The following is an 18098-nucleotide window of genomic DNA, read 5'->3' as shown; positions in this document are numbered from 1 at the left end:
AGATTTATCTATTAAAAAGAATTCTAATATTAAGTATTCAGGATATACCAATTAAAATCATGTATGCAAATTACCCCATTTGCAGGTGAAAACCATGCAAATGAGGTGAATTTGTGATCCAGGAAGCTGTCAGATGGCCGTGCAGGACTAGTGTAGTGTGCAGAAATGTACTCGGTTAGTAACTGAGTACATTTCTGCAAACTACAAAACGGAGCCATGAGAGCTCCAAATAAAGGGTGTATATTATGTGTATAGCATGGCAATAGCCAAATATATGCCCAATGGCATGGAAAACAATTTCCAAAAAAAAAAAAAACACTTTTATTTTTTGTTAGCCGATTTTGGCTGGTTAAGCGTAGGGCAGCGGTGTGCAAATGGGATTGGGCCAAAAATAATAAAAAAAAAAAACTTGAAATAAGCATTGTATCCAAAATCACTATTTTGCCATTATACTTAATGGCAGGCGGAAGACAACATAGCCAGTGAATAGTGGTTGCTAAGGGGGAAGCCTCAGTGCGGGACTTCAACTATGCATTAGCAGGCAATCCTATGCAAATGAGGGGAATGATACTGAATCCCAGATTTTCCCTCAATGCTAGCTAGCACCCAACCGTGTAAGTTGAGGAATACCATGGAATACCATGGTACAAGCCTAAGAGTTAGCTGACATCATAGGGAGGCCTACTGTAAGCTTATTGGAGCCCTGTGGCTTGGGTATACCTTTAGCTTAGCAGAACTAAGCAAGTGGGTTTGTCTGAGACTGCCTAGCACTCTTTACATTGCCTAAGTGGGTGTGTGTGTCGTGCACTGGGTTTTAAAGAAAAAAAAATAAAATAAACCAGGAAATAGCATCTCAGTGCACATCTGACCACTGTGTTTGCACGTTGTGACCCCCAGGCTTAAACAGGAAGGCAATGGGAAGGGAAAACAGCAGTAGGAAGGTAATCAAGGAAAACTGGCATAGCTGGCAAGTGAAATGTATCAGAATCAGCCAATTACATAGACAGCAGACCAACCCAGCCCAGCACATCACTATAAACTATGCAAACACCTTAACCTCTGTTTTTTCTCACATAGTCTACACCACTGGTGTACACAAGTGGGAAGATTTTACCAAACAAAAACAACAAAATGATAGGGGCTGCAGAAGCTATTATACATCAACATGTGGAAGAGGCTGAGGGTGGTGAGGATGAGAATGCTGATGACCAAACCACAGTGAGGAGAAGGAGAAGACTGTACAGACCCAGAGTAACCTACCAGGGGCTGCATGAGCTAAAGATAGTGGAGTGCTATAGGGTGGACAGGGACCACCTACAGCAAATTGTTGAGCTGTGCCACCCACACCTCATACACAGAACTAACAGAGGGTTACCCATCCCAGTGGATACCAAGGTATGTGTAGGCCTAAGAATACTAGCCACAGCTACCTTCCAAAGGCCAAGTGGGGATATCATGGGGATCTCACAGGCATCAACATCCATGATACTCCACCAGTTCCTGGATGCCATGTCAGCACATGCCGATGAGCACGTATATTTCCCCAACACCCGTGAGGCGTTGGCCAGCATTATGCATTTCTTCCACCAAATAGCAGAATACCCTGAGGTTGTGGGGGCTATAGATTGCATGCACATATGCATAAAAGCACCACTCGATGAGTGAGGTAGGGTCTACATCAATCGCAAGAGCTTCCCCTCCATTAACTGCCAGGTTGTGTGTGATGCCCAGGGCATTATAGTGAATGTGTTTGCTGGCTGCCCTGGAAGCTATCAGGACTCCCACATCTGGCATCTGATACAGCTGTACCAGAGATTTGCCAATGGTGACATCCCTTATTGTCATCTAGTGGGGGATGCTGGTTATGCACTGGAGCCATGGCTGATGACACCCATCAGAAATGCACACACACCCAAACAAGAACTCCATATTGAGGCACACCCACAGACCAGAATCATAATAGAGAGTGTGTTTGGGATGCTCAAGTCATGGTTATGGGGCCTGGACACATCCGGTAGAGCCTTGCTGTACTCACAAGCCACATGTACCTAAATTGTCATTGTATGTGTCATGCTACACAATATGATCCTGTGGAAACAGCTGCAGCAGGAACAGCATGGGGCAGGGCCACACAGCCCCCAACCATTGCCAAGGCCTGCACAGGCACAGAGTGACTCGGAGAAGGAACAACCTGAGCCTGCCCCAGTAGGCAGAAGGAGGCATGCCCAGTATACCCAGGCCTTGGCAAAGAGGCAACGCATAGCACATACACTGACACGGGAGGGACCCAGGGAATGACACCTCTCTCTGACTCACACATACAGTAAAAGGGATGCCAAACATGACACTACCTGTGCTTAACCATGTATAGGGAGTTTACTATGTGCATCTGACATAGTCAGCCCTCCAGCACCATCCTCAGTACTGGCACAACCACAAGGTAAGTCACTCTTCCTACCAATTGCCAAATGGAGTAGTATGTGTTGTTACTTGTATCTATGGCATGAATATGAGCATGCAAGGAAATTGGGTGGCTGAATGGGATGCCAGGAGATAGTAGACACCTATAGTGGCAGCATGAGATCTGTAACAAATACTGGTGTCACCACAGTAGCCAGTACTAGACAAGGTGACAAAACTCACTGCAGGAAATGTGCTGGGCTACATGTGTGTCCATAGGACACCCACATGCCAGTCAGGGAAGCTCACATACCCAACAACAGTCTCAGCCAGCAGGACAGGTGTAGACAAACACAAACAAAGGCTGTGCTAAGGCCTATGATTGATGGCTATGGAGAACATCCCCTCCCATACTTACACAGACAGACTACAACAGGTCAGGCAGTGGGATGTTAGTTCTAAAGGGTAAGAAGTCAGAAACTGAAATGTAGGTCAATCAAACCTAAGATATGTAGTACACTGATATGCCTCTAGTCAGCATGATAGGTTAGAATACAGAATGAAATGGAGTACCTGACATACCAGTACAGTCATAGCAAATGTGTAAAAGTGTCAGGTGTGCCACCCCCAAATCCTGTGTAGAAATGTAGTAACAGTGAGGTGTGCCACCCTCAATTCTATGTAGAAAAATAGTAACAGTCAGGTGTGCCCCCCACAATCCTATGTAGAAATGCAGTAACAATCAGGTGTGCCCTCCAATACTATGTAGAAATGTAGTAACAGTCAGGTGTGCCCCCCCATCCTATGTAGAAATGTAGTAATATGTATGTGTAGGTATAATAAAAGTGGAGCACAGATTATCTGAGCTGGCCAAGGTAGCACGATAGATTGTAGCATATGTACAATATGCAGGTCTGTGTGTGTTAGGTTGGTGTGTGTTGTATATTGTGTGAGAGTGGTCAGTATGCATGCATGGTGAGGTTTATCCTGGTGGCCATTGCCCAGTACTGCCGATGACAGGGCCAAGTTCTCACAACTGCAGTGCCAAACACAATACTTCCCAGCAAAACACATTCCAGCAGTAAGCCATAGTAAATGTTTGGAAGTCATATGTGTCACCATCTGAAAGATGGACATGGCATGAATGTCGGCCCAGATATACAAGCAGTACTCAGGGGAGAAGTACCCCAGACAGACAGTGTATAATATGCAACTGCCAAATGGACACACCCTTGGAATTGTACATACAGGTTTGAAGCACATTATTTGGGCTTGTAGTAATACCAATGTCATCTGACCAAACACTGGCAGACCACAAAGGTCATAAGAATGAAGTATTGAGAAAAAGCTGATGTCCCTGCACAAGCCAGCATAAGTGGAATGCCCCATGCATATCTGTGAGTCAGATGCAAGTAGTGTCCGTAGCACACATGCACTCAGCTCACCCCACCACCACCCACAGGTACCTCTGCGGCCTTATCCCTGCTTTTGGGAATGAGTACAATATGACCCCTACCTGTGTATGGAAATAGTGAAAGAATGCAGCATACAGAGCAGGTGTCCCATGCAGATGTGTCTCTAGCTGTAAGCAGCACCCTACCAGCATCCACATCACTGGATCAATACTGACAGAAAGTATTGGCATGAACAACTTGCACACCTACCCTGTCACCCCAGGGGAATATAGCATATTGCAGTCTGGGACTGTAGGAGTGACAGAATGCAATGACCTGCTACAGCTGGCCTGCATCACTACCAAATGGTCTACAGTCCTCTACCAAAGGCCTGTGTCTCACCCGTGATGCCAATGCATATTATGTCATGGACTCCCAAATAACATAACACTGTCCACAGAACCCAAATGCAGGGCCATGTGGACAAATCACAGTAACATGTCCACCATGTCCTACTGCATGAACTGTGGACCAACAACAAATTACTGCTGGGATGAGGTGATAACTATATGGAACATATCAGATAATGTTTGCATTATGTATGGACGAGGTTAGAATAATAGAGGGGTTGGGGTGGGTGGGAGCATGGGCGGCATGGAGTGTGTGAAGTCTGAAACTCAGCCATGTAGACATACTATCCCTGGCTGCAAACACAAGAATGAGTGGTTCCAAACCTGCTCATAAACCACAGTGTGAAAGGGTAATGTCCAGAATTATGACCCCTGCCTCAAGGTAACCTATGTGAATCTGTACAGCCGTGAGGTATGGCCACAGCAGGATATGGCCATACTGTCACGTCGATGGATATAGAAGCATGGGATCCTCTGCCACCACTGTACCAAGGTGCTGAACCATTTACACAGATCCAGCAGCAAGTGTCTGCAGCTTCCCCTCCAGAATGGCATGACTGTGCAAGAATATGTAGGCTGCTGAGCACAATACTGGACACAGCTACATTCACCCTGTGTTCCCCAGGACATCACTGCAAGCAAATATGTATACCTGACAGTACTTGATGACATAAAACATCACAGTGTATATCAGTACATATGTCTGAAGATCTCTTCTAACATCAGGACCATGTAGCAGAAGCAGCACAGACACAATTACCTACAGTAACCCACTATCCCTTGCCCTGTCTGACCCCATATTGTCAACTGATCTACAGATATGCTAGCTGTAGGTGTAGAACACAAACGTCTGCACTGGAGTACAATCTACCTGAAATGGATTCACACATGCAATACAGAAGTTCAAAATGGGCATGCTCCCACACTTACAGAAATGAAGGCCATGTCGGACAACAAAATTCTGAAAGGTCATACTGGGCATGCTCACACACTTACAGAAATGAAGCCCATGTCTGGCAACAACAGTGGACAATACATATCTGACAGTCACAGATTTTAGTGCATACACTCCTCAGTACACCCCAGTCATGCTTTGCACACACATTGGATAGGAATACACACATATACCCAAGGACAACACACTATAATAGGCCAAAAATACACATACATAGATCCATGGAAGAGAGTGACAGTGACAAAGAGCCTTCCATCATGAGGCATGTCCCACCCAGCACACATCCAGTTGGCTAAAACCACATGATGTGCAAATGTCAATCACCGTAGATATTTGCCTCTGGTATCCCTCAGCACTATAGTGTCTGTGGTGCTTGTGCTAACTGTGTAACACGACTGCACAGGTCAGTAGTCATCTAGCAGTTGTATACATGTACCTGTGGAATATAAACCTGGGTGTGCCTGACTGCTCTTTGCCTCTAGATGAATGGGTTATGGCCCATGCACACACACTGCACTCCCCATTGCTCTACTATGGCAAGCCTGCTGATGTCTTCATCTTGAAATACACCTTTAGGGAAGTAGTAGCCCAGTAATCTCCATGGTGCATCCTATAACTGCGTAATGCTGTAGTGTGATGTACTAGTTAGATAGGAGTTCTAATCGCAGACGTGGCAACTGTGTGTGTGTGTGTGTTTGTCTGTGTAGGGATCAGTGCTTTTTAGGCCAGTCACACTCACTATAATTTCAAATGCCCTACTTTGGCATGCCTGCTGATGTCATTCACTTTGAAATACACCTTTCTGGAAGGAGTAGCCCAGTAATCTCTGTGGTGCATCCTATAACTGTGTCATGCTGTAGTGTGATATACTAGTTAGGTAGGAGTTCTATTCCCAGACATGGCAACTGTGAAACTCTGTGTGTGGGCACGTGTGTGCATGTGTGTGTGTGTGTGTGTGGGGGGGGGGGGAGAATCATTGTGCTTTTGGCCATTCACAGTCACTACGCACACCTACAAGTGGAGAACATTGATAACTGTGCAGTAACAGAGACCTGATCCAAGCATCCAGAGAGCACCCCTGCAATACCAGGTACAGCTCTCACCACACCTGTTGAACACCAAACCAGGACAAAAACAATAAAGGTGGAGGAGTGTCCATATTCACCAAGGATATTCACCCCACCAGGCTGCTTGCCCAACAGAATGTGTCTGAAATACCCCTGTGCAACTAACTGTAGGTTAGACTGCATTCCAAATTGTACAGCTTGCTACAGATCCCCCGCCATGCCCAATGATACACATTGTAGCCTTTGAAACATACTGTGAAATATTATACAAGCAAACACCCTAATACTGGGTGAGTTACACTACCTTGCCATTAACTGGGAAAACTACTTGTGAACCAACACGTGTGCCCAATGGTTCTTGGAAGTCATAATTCCCAATGCCCTGGATTAAGTAACCAATAGTCTCCTCAGGGGCTCAAATATCCTAGACCTGGTCATTACCAACATGGGAAATCAATGCTCCACACTTATGGTCACCCCATCGGTGGTCAGGTATGCCTATGAGTGAATCACCCTTAACATCAACATCCCTCCCCCACACCCCAGTAAGCAAACCTCCGTGACACACATCTCCAAAGCCAATGCCATGCTACACATGTCAGATGTGACTAACATCATGACACCCATGCAGATGGGAACTGAAAGGACATCTGCTGAATCATATATGAAGGCACTGTATGAGCATATCCACTCATGCATGAATCGTGCCATCCAATACTGAACCAAGATGCTCCCCACCAAGAAAAGGAAACCAATGTAGTGGCCCCCTGCCATAAACATACTGTACAACAAAAGGAGGAAACTGTTGCAGACAAGGGGGAATCTCCAGGATGCAAAATACTCCCTTACCAGCTACAGTAAGAGGCAGAGATCCCTCATAACATCCACCAACGCTAGTTATGAACATAATATAGGCAAAGATGCAAAAGACAACTGCTAGCTGTTCCATAGTTATGTGAGATATCTAAATGGCAATGCTCAGAACTGCTGTGAGCTACAACAGGATGGTATTAAATCTACTGCTCAAAGGGATATTGCTAATATCCTGGCAGATCAATTCAGTGCCAACTGCACCCCCCCTCCCAACCCCCAAAGGGCACATCTCAACATGGATATATTGCCATATTCTGGTAATAATGGCCACATAGGTAAAAACCACACTCTACAGAACTATGACAACAGCAGCCATGGGACCAGTCCACATCCCTGGCTGTGTACCACATGAGCTACAAACTGAACTAGCACCTCATCTACGTGCCATGTCTAATCATAGCCACACCTCAGGCTTTGTGCCCACTGTATGGCGCACAGCTACAGTTATCCCAGTCCACAAGGGGGAATCCACCTTGGATCCTGGGAACTACAGCCCAAGCAGTATTACGTGCCTGATCTGCAAGGCCATGAAATGTATTATCATGGAAATTAAAACAAAGGCATTGGCAACCTGCAAACACTGGACCCTAACCAGCATGGGTTTGTGAAGGGCTGATCATGTCACCTCAACCTGAATGACAACTGTGAATCCATCTTCAGAGCTGTGGATGATGGTAAGGTGGTTCACACAGCCTATCTGGACCTCGCCAAGCCCTTCGACACCATCCCCCAGTCTGGAATCATAGATAAATGTATTAAGCTGGCTATTAATCCCAATGTCACCTGATGGGCTGCCAACTGCTGTACTGACACAACCCACACTGTAAATGTAGGTGACACCAACCTGAGTCCCAGACAAGTGACAGTCGGAGTACCTTAGGGTTCAATCCTGGCACCGCCCTTGTTTGGCATCTACTGCTCTGAAGTACAGTCCAACAGTAAGGGAGACCGGAAACAAAGGTCACAGATGACTGCACACTGGGAGGTAATATTGAATCCCCACATGATGTGGATATTCTACAGAAGGGCCTTACAGAAAGAAATGCTTGGTGCCTGAACCATGGCCTCAAGATCAATGCCAAGAAATATATTGTTATTCCCATTGCGAAAGGACATGTACCAGTGAAGTACCACATAAGTGGCAGTACACTAAACACCTAAAGTGTGATAACAGACTTGGGGACACAGGTGGACAGTGGTCTCACCTTTGATAACCACATTGCCACAACAGTCAGGAAACCCACCTATGTGGCACACCTCCCACTAAGGGCTTTACATCCAGGAAAAGGAGGCCATTGTCCCACTGTAGACATCTCTCAGTAGATTCAGTACAGACTACAATAGCCCATTACATATGTACCACACAAGACATCTGCAACAAGTAGAGAGCCTGCAGACATTCCTCATGAAATGACCATAGCCCTAAACCAGATGCCCTATGCTGACCATCTGAAAATCATCCAGCTATACTCTGTCACGTATTGTATTCTCGGAGGTGATCTCTGCTTAACATACCATGCCATGTCAAACCCACAGCTGTTGGACATGCTACACTTAGAGAATTCCAAACCCTCACAGCCACATGCTCTAGGGATCCAAATCCTGTAATCACAATGAACAATACATGCAGGAGGGATGTGTTCGTGACCCAGAGACTCCCCAGACTCTGGAATAGACTGCCCATACATGTCAAGGAGAGTGCCTCTTTGGCCCTCTTCAAAAGGAACCTGGACAATTGGATGGGAGATAGGACATTTACCCCGAGGATCATGTCAGCTGCCCTGCTAGACAGGGGTGCAGGGAAGTAAATATTGTGGGAAGTCATAGCCAGAGAATTGTCATGGCTAGGCATGTATAGGCCCTAGGGCAGATAGCCTAATATCAACATATGACCCTATGTAGTTATGAACTACACTTTCCATTGCCCAACTTTGGCAAGGTTGCTGATATCATTCACTTTGAAATATACCTTTGGGGAAAGCGTAGCCTATTAATCTTTGTGACAAGTCCTGTAACTGTGTAATGCTGTAGTGCAATATACTAGTTAAGTAGGTGTCCTATTCCCAGACATGGCAAGTGTGGATGTTTGCTTGTGTGTTTGTCTGTGTATGGAGCAATGCTTTTGAGGCTACTCAAAGTCACTACAACCTCCATTGCCCTTCTTTGGCAAGCCTGCTGATGTCATTCACTTTGAAATACACCTTTGGGGAAGAAGAAGCCCAATAATCTCTGTGGCATGTGCTACAACTGCATAATGCTGTAGTGTGATGTACTAGTTAGGTAGGAGTTCCAATCGCAGACATGGCAACTGTGAGACTTGGTGTGTGTGTTTGTCATTCGTATCCTGTATGGAGGTGAGTGGGAGTGTGTAACAACTGGACTCATTGTGGAGTGGGTTTTGCAAACTTCATATATTGTGGGCCTATTATATGTCACAATGTCCACCTTACTATAATAACAAATGTCAAACAGCAGAGAGGCTGGGGTTAACGATCCATACCCCTACATGTGACATCAACACCTGGTGAACAATTTGGGCAACCCTTGTATTATCCAGAGAATACTCTCAACCCATGTCTCATACACAAACACACTTGGCTAGGCATCAACCACTATGTTGGTAGTTCCCTGCATATTGCCCACAGACAGTAACCATAGTGTGATTGCAGCACTCTACAGAGGGCATGGCACCCTGTCTCATCACTACAATTGGCACATAATTGCATACAGTGCTCCTTCACTATTTTCCCCACTGGACACCTGCAACAACTGTAGTGCCAGCAAATGTAAGCCACAAAGGACATACCATGCTTTATATACATGCCTTGTATAGACAGATGTCGCTGACACCAGGGAATACCTGTATCATGCTGTCAATGTAGGTGCAGGGTCAACCTGGTATCCATTGCCAGTTCCCACCACATGAGGCCAGGAATGGCACATCTGATGATAACAATCTGTGTACACAACATGCCCCAGACACCCCAGGTACACTTCGACATGTCACAGAACATGCATGTGGGATGTGTGCACATCCCGGACACCATCAATGTCATGGACTATAGAACACATACATGGGAAGCATTGCACAGCACTGGCCACCCACAACAGTAACCCAGATGACTGGATGGTGAATACAATACCCACCTGTGTGGGTCAATCCAGACACTACACCCCTGAGCCACACTGCAGACCATTTTTATGTGGCCTGATGCCAAGCTATACCCTTTACTTAGCCTTGAACAGCCTTCTGGCACAGTCAACAACTACACACCTGTGAAGCAATGCACCCATGCATGTCAGTACTGGCAACCTGTGTCTGTGTGTGTGTGGAGTATAATGATTTGGGCATCATTCATGCTCACTACACCTCCCATTGGCCTACTGAAGCAGCCTTCTGATGTCAGACACCTTGATATACCCTTTGCCCATATATCATCCTGATAACCCCTGCGGTGCTTGTGATACCTGCATATTACTGTATTGAGGCAAACTAACGTGTTAGCAAGTCTAATCCTGACCCTGACAACTGAAATAATGTGTGTGAGTCCCTGAAAGAGCATGGCTGTGTCAACATTGACACCTGTTCATGTGGACAGGCATGTGTACTACACCTGCCTTATTCCTCCTTTATCACTTTTGCAGATGTCACTCACCATCAGATATACCTTTGGACAGCTTCCCAACATGTAAGCTCTGTGGCGCATGCAATAACTGCATAGACATGTGATAACCATACATAGTCAGGCAGGGGTTTGAAACCCTCTACTGGTAGGTGTGTGACACAAACATGTTTAGGTTTTCCTCTCCCACCCCCTCACTGTCTTACATTGTCTCTGTCTGTCTCTCTCACTAACCTCTCTGGTGGATGTGGAGAAGTACACCTGCTTTGCTTAGGCAGCAGCTAAGTGATGCTCATGATCTGCTGATGGCCTCTGCACGAATTGCAGTCCTCCACTAGCTGATTGCATGTGGAGCAGCTGTGGCAACATTCTCATAGCCGGTTGCAAGGAAACACACTCCTATACCTAGGAACATCATGTGGGTGTTGGGCCTTTTCATTCACTGTGCGCAGGACATCATGTTAGTGTTTGGCAAACAGCATCACAGATGGTATTGGGATTTACCTCTAACAACATACACTGTGGAGACAGGCCAACAAATAGGAGGGGGATGTTCCCAACATGACTACAGAATGTAAGTGTTGCTCTTCTGCATTTGGAATAATGTTGGATTAACATGGTTTTGTGGATATGGCTGGTCTACATGATTTAATACCTGTCATGACACTGTTATGTGTTTGAGAAAACTCCCACCTGTAGGGTTATATGCAGACTGGGCAGTGTTTGGAGTCTTATGTTTCTTGTGTTACTCACAGATCACCTATCTCAGAATTGCAGAAGCATAGTCTGAGGATTGCACTCAGTACATGGTGACAGCCATGACAGTTACTGACTTCATATCCCTCATAGGACATATGTCACAACAAACCCTGTTACAACAGTAAATGTATGAGAGTATCACAGCAACATGTCAATATTGGCCCAGTGTTTGTGGCTCCAGCCACAAGTCTGTCAAACCTTGTACATATGTCTTGCAGTAAGAGGTGCATATGTTCTGTACACCATTATTTATTGACATCATACCTGATAACAAGCCAGTCAGATATCAGACTGCTAGACATATTATGTATAGTAGGGGTTATTTCTGAGGACATAACCTGGGCATTCTGTGGTTGTGTGTACAGTAGTGAGGTTTGCGTACTTATGGTGATTGTCGACAGTATGTGTATCATGAATACGTACCTTGGCCTGTGTACAGACTGTGGTATAAGTCATTGTTCTTGGTCCTGTTCTATCTGATGTTACATGTTGCTTTAGTGTATGGTGCCCTATCGGCTCACATGTTTGTAGGGCCAAACACACACATGTCCCATACCACAGACAGGCATTGGGCCACACTGTGTCATGACCCAATATATTTAGGGTTAGTGTGTGAGTGGCACATATGAGAATTGTGTTGATCAGACAGTCCCAATAGTGTAATATTGAGCTTACGTACCATATGTGGCTGTGTTCACATTGGTTGTGGGTATGCACTTTCACACAGGTGTCTGTTACTCTGTGCTGTGACATGCCTGTAGAGTCTGCTATATTTGCAGGTACTACTGGATAGTATGTGGCCATGTGACCTCTGCACCACCAGTTATTATGTGTCAGAACAGACAGGCGTGTGTGAATGCATAAACTGTATGGGCATATGTAGTCGAGTATTTATGTGATATACCCATGTACATGGCTGTTAACATCCACATTTTCAGGCTTGGTCCACATGTCTCGCACAAAGGGGGTCTGTGTATACCTCTGGACTGGCCAGAGAGTGACAGACTGTCCACATATATTTGTCATATCTCTGCTGTAGTCCACAGGATCTTAACTGTACTATCAGTGGTACTGTACTATGATGTCTTTAGGATGTCTGTCAGTAACCAATGGCATACATGTCAATAGTAGATGTGACCTCCCACACACAACATGTCTGTTAAGACAACCCCTGTTTCAGTAACAACAGTCTACATATATACCTGCATACATACATGACATCCCCTTGCACTAAGAGGTTGGGACTATTGTTGTTGAGGTAGGACTCCACTCCATGTTCTGGACATATAGTAAACGTATATATATGTATATATATATATATATATATATATATATATATATATATATATATATATATATATATGTGTGTGTACATATATATATATATATATATATATATATATATATATATACAAACACACACATATATATATATATATATATATATATACATATACACATCTGGGTCTACTTGATATGGTCAACATTTCACAATGTCGAAATTCATATCGCTGAGACCATATAATCAACATATGAAATGTGAACCATACAAGTAGAACATAAAAAAACAAAAAAAAATTACCTTAACACTGCACCCCCCACCCCCCCGGAAATTAAATATACCAACTCCGAGATCGTACTACAGTGTGGAAGTGGAACTCTTTCCATTCTGCACTGTAGGGAGATACCAGTTCCCCGTGATCAACATTTCAAATGTCGATCATATGGTCTTGGCTATATGAATGTCAACATTGTGAAATGTCGACCATTCGAAGGGGACCCACACATCTATATATGTCTACACATATACAGATATATAGATATATATGCACATATAGTTATAGATATCTACATATATATCGACATAAATAGAAATATCTGTACATATATGATGTATACACACACACACACACACACACACATATATATATATATATATATATATATATATATATATATATATATACATATATATACAGAGAGATCTATAAATGGCCATATATATGATGCAGTATACAGATGTGTATAAATACATATATATGAATATATATGTGTATATACATGTAGACATATATCTACATATATATATATATATATATATATATATATATATATATATATATATATTTATCCATATCCTTGTCATGCGTAAGCATTACTGTTGTGTATACCTTCCCAGATATATCACACCGTATGTATCTGATATGTGTATATTTAGATATAACAACATATGTGATGCAACAGTAATATCACTAACATGTACTATACAGTTGTAGAAGTCACAGTTATTGTCCAATACTATTCAATATTTCTACTGAGAGATGTATTAGAAATACAACCACTGACTTTACAGCTGTCATGGTATAGTGGTTAACTGTTGTGACTGTCATGGCTGGGGTCCTGTGTTCAAGACCTGCAAGGACTGTCTATTTTCTTGCTGGGTAGAACAAGGGCTGTTGGATACAGAGTGGTTAAGGCAGTTTTGAGCAGCTTTAAGCGGGTTTACATGGGTTTGTACGAAGCTAAGCTGTGCTAACATACTGTTAAATGTACAGGCGCTTACACCATGTAGGCTTCGCTTACTAGAGTGCAAATCTGCTTAGCTGCTATATTGCAGCAATGCTGACACCTGCTAAGCATGGCTCAGCCCTGGTAACCTGTGCTTACATCCCAGTCTGATAACATACCAGAGTAATGACATCTATAATAGGTGTATGTGATGCTATGTATATAACATCCGTCTATGTGCTGTCAGTACAGTAGCAAGGGGTATGAGTGTCATGTCTGGGACACTTGAGTATATATGACCTGTACAATACTCTTATCTATATGAATGTGTTACATACAAGAGTAGTATCCCTGTTATGTGCCATCACACTGGCATGTATGGTATCATGACATTACTACTGTTGACAGTGCTTTCCCAAGCAAGAGTAGATTGCTAATTGTAATACTGACAAAAGCACCCCTGCATGGATAGATGGACTCTGAATCCTCTCTGTCATTTTCCTGGTGCATGAGCTGATTCACAGTATATATTTCCTACTGGATAATGTTCTGACATGTAGAAATTAACTGTAGATTACTGTCTGTATAGCACATGTCAGTGAGGGCTGCCAACATGTAGTAATGGTATACATATTGGTGTCAGACGTCTGTCTTTCGACACTTTCATCCTACTGCATAGCTAGTTGGCAAGCTGATGCCTGTCAGTCCCTGCACAGATGTGCAGATGTCGGGTATCCAGCTTGGATATGTACAGGAAACCTATGCTTGACTGACACTGACATGTCTGCCCAGCTGTGTTATTACTGGCGCAGGTAGGACACAACATCCTGTAAGCACCACATGCCATGGGTACCTCCACTACACTACCACAGTCAATAGAACATGCTTGGGTACTGGTCCCCAACACAGACACTAACCATGTTTTGTAATACATGTTGCATACATGTCAACTGGATCACCTCATCGGCCATTTGCAGGAGGCACCCAGAGGATTGGCTGATGGAAGTCACTCTCACCCTGAGGGTTACCACAGTGGTGTCTGTACATAGATTGCCTGCTGGCACATGGCAGGTGGCATGATGCCACTGTACACACATCCCCTACATTTCCTGTATCTCCATGGACAATAGCCAGGTACACACATATGCCCACCTGCAGTGATGCACCCCAGTACTGACAAATGTGTACATGTGCATTACTGAGGATATTAGTGTCTGTGTGTTAGTACACCTGTACTTGGGGATACCATGAGGCCCTTCACACTCACTGCAACACCCATTGCCATAGTTAGATGTGGCTGCTGCTGTACTGGAAATTACATGTATGCTGTTATGCTCCTCTCCCTAAAGGCTACCTGAGCCTTGCAGTACCTGCACAACACTGTTGTACAAATGGGTTGATAGGTATGGGATACCCACTGTGTTCTGGCAAGTGTGTGTATGTGTGCATGTGTGTATATTTGTATAGTACAGCATTCTGAAGCCAGATACTCCTATTACAATATGAATTGCCACACAGTAGTATGGATAGTGATGTTGCTGCCCATAGGAGCGGTATGACAATGCATCACCCTACTATGCCTGTGGCATGTGCATTAGATGCATTTCTCTGTAGTACCACTCTTGGGATGGACAATGGGTTGTATTGCAGTCCTGGTCAATGTGTGATGTTGGGTATGTCAGAGTGTCATCATGGGTTCCAGTACATACAATATCTACAGTGGGGTGTGGGTGCTGTGTACGCTGTCATTACACCATGGTACCCTTGGTACATGTCCCATGTGCCACTCTATGGTGACCATTGTCACCATCAACCATACAGGTAACTGATAGCACAACCCAGCCCAGTTATGCATGTGCTGTGCTTAAAATACCACCATAGAGAGATGATTGTGTCCAGTGGATTTATCTGGTTTATATATAAAATTAATACAATATGCAAACTGCAGTACAGTAAAATAGAATTTATGTGGTACTGAAAATTATTTTACTTTTCCTATTTTCTTATTTTGGAAACTGCAGGAAAGAAAAGAGGCATGTTGTCTGTGAATACCAAAGGCCCAGGTATTCATGGACTACATATGTAGGTTTTAAAACTGATTTGTTGCATATCCTCTAAACATCAAAGATAACATATAGTAGATTATGATTCAGGTATTACAATTGCTGATGTGTGTGTGTGTGTGTGTGTGTGTGTGTGTGTGTGTGTGTGTGTGTGTGTGTGTGTGTGTGTGTGTGTGAGTGTGTGTGTGTGTGTGTATGTGTCTGTCTGTGTGTAAAATACCCCAGTTAAATATACCTGGTAGCTAGACTCAAAAGCTGCACCTAGCAAACAGGTAGCAATAGCTTGAATTCCCTACCCATCACCACTTGTGAAATGTTTGCCTAATATTTGTTGTTTTATGGATTTTGAATAATGACAGACATTTGAATTTCAGACTTCATATTCTTCAGAAAGTACATGGTAACACAAAACCTTTTATCTAGCAATGTTCTGTTTATAACATTAATATTTTAAATTTGTCACTATTTTTGGGGCTGTATTCCTCCATTATTGGCTTTGTCCAGGTTTTTTGTGCTGAGAGTTATGGTGAGAACTGAATTCACTAAATGATAGCAATTTAAGTTTCAGTCTACCTGTCTTTCAAGAAACAGCTGATTTGGCATAACGGTGTGTTTCTCTGACTGTAGTGCACAGGATCCAGAGTCCATGACTTGGTAGTGAAATGCATGGTGGTAACACAGCATTTTATTCTAGCAACTCTGCAAGATTATACAAGCAATGTTTAAAATGTGTCCCTACTTTTTTAGCTCTTCCCAATAAATGTTGGCTTTTCCCAGATTTCTTGTGCTTCAAAGTTGAGAGATACAGTTGAGTGTCAAGTGGATTTTACAAGGAGCTGAGAGCTTGAAGAGAAGTTTAATGCTGCTTATGCTGAGTCTGCTTGCATTGTTAATAGCACAACAGGTAGTGTGCTTTTTTTTATGCAGAAGGCTGTTGGTTCTACTCCCACAGTAAATTGATGGATTGCTGATACTGTACTGTGTTGTACTTTTAAAGGGGGTGGATGCTGCAGTCCTGAGAATGTCCTCTTTGGTGGAGATACCTAGTAACAATGAACCTGTTATCAGTTTGCCATCCATTCCCTATTGCAATATTACTAGCTTATCTTTTTTTATTGCAAAATAGGCAATTTATTCCTCAACAGTAACAGATACTTTATTTGTAGATGAAACATGAAATATAGTTATTTGCTAGCAGCAACCTCTTCATTAGTTATAGATCTCTTTAATAAGGAATTATTTAGATGACTTTTACTTCTGCAGATATTGCGCATATTTACTGATAATGGTGGATTGTAGAAATCTGAGTAGACTTTTATGATGGAAATGTTCTGAACTGGGCAGTTTTGTCATTATTAGTGCATGCATTTTGTTTTATTGTTTACTGGAAAAATGTTCAAAACAATCAATTTAAAATGCCTTCTAACAGATGTACTGTATTACACGAGGAATATAATTTAATACAATCAGGAAGGAATAAGAAAATGTATAAAGAACACATGTATGTTTCCTGTGCAAGCGGCCTATGATATGAAAACAGCCCAAAGTTGATCTTTATCTGCTACTGGCGAGATGTATTTTCTTTGAATGTGGGTGTCAATGCTGTTTCAATGAATGTGAGTTTCAAGGGCAGAGAAGTTTTAATGCTAAGTCTGTTTTCATTATGAGACTGCATTGCTTTGTTTAGCAGATTTCTATTAGTGTTTGTGCTGTAAAATGTAAAATAAAACTTTTAAATGAAATCCAAATCATTGTAAAAGTAAAGCAGTATGCACATTACAGTGTTTATGGTAAATGTGGTGAAGTAGCCAAGTCATGGTACATTGGAATAGGTTCAGGGGGAGGCCCCATTCGACCATTATTTTGTGAGGAGAAGGGCGGCAAACTCAGACAGCCCCAGCTGAACTATACCTCTTAACTATCCAGATTTTTGCAGAATGACTAGATTTTTGCTTCTTATTTTTGGTTTGCTCCTCATAAAATTTGTGGTTTTCTGGCAAATCATTTAGGAATGAAGTCACTAAATAATGACAGACATTAACTTTC

Source organism: Protopterus annectens, chromosome 3.part0 (genome assembly GCF_019279795.1).
Source record: "Protopterus annectens isolate FY-2018-M chromosome 3.part0, PAN1.0, whole genome shotgun sequence".
Classification (NCBI taxonomy): domain Eukaryota; kingdom Metazoa; phylum Chordata; order Ceratodontiformes; family Protopteridae; genus Protopterus; species Protopterus annectens.
This window is presented reverse-complemented; position numbering follows the sequence as displayed.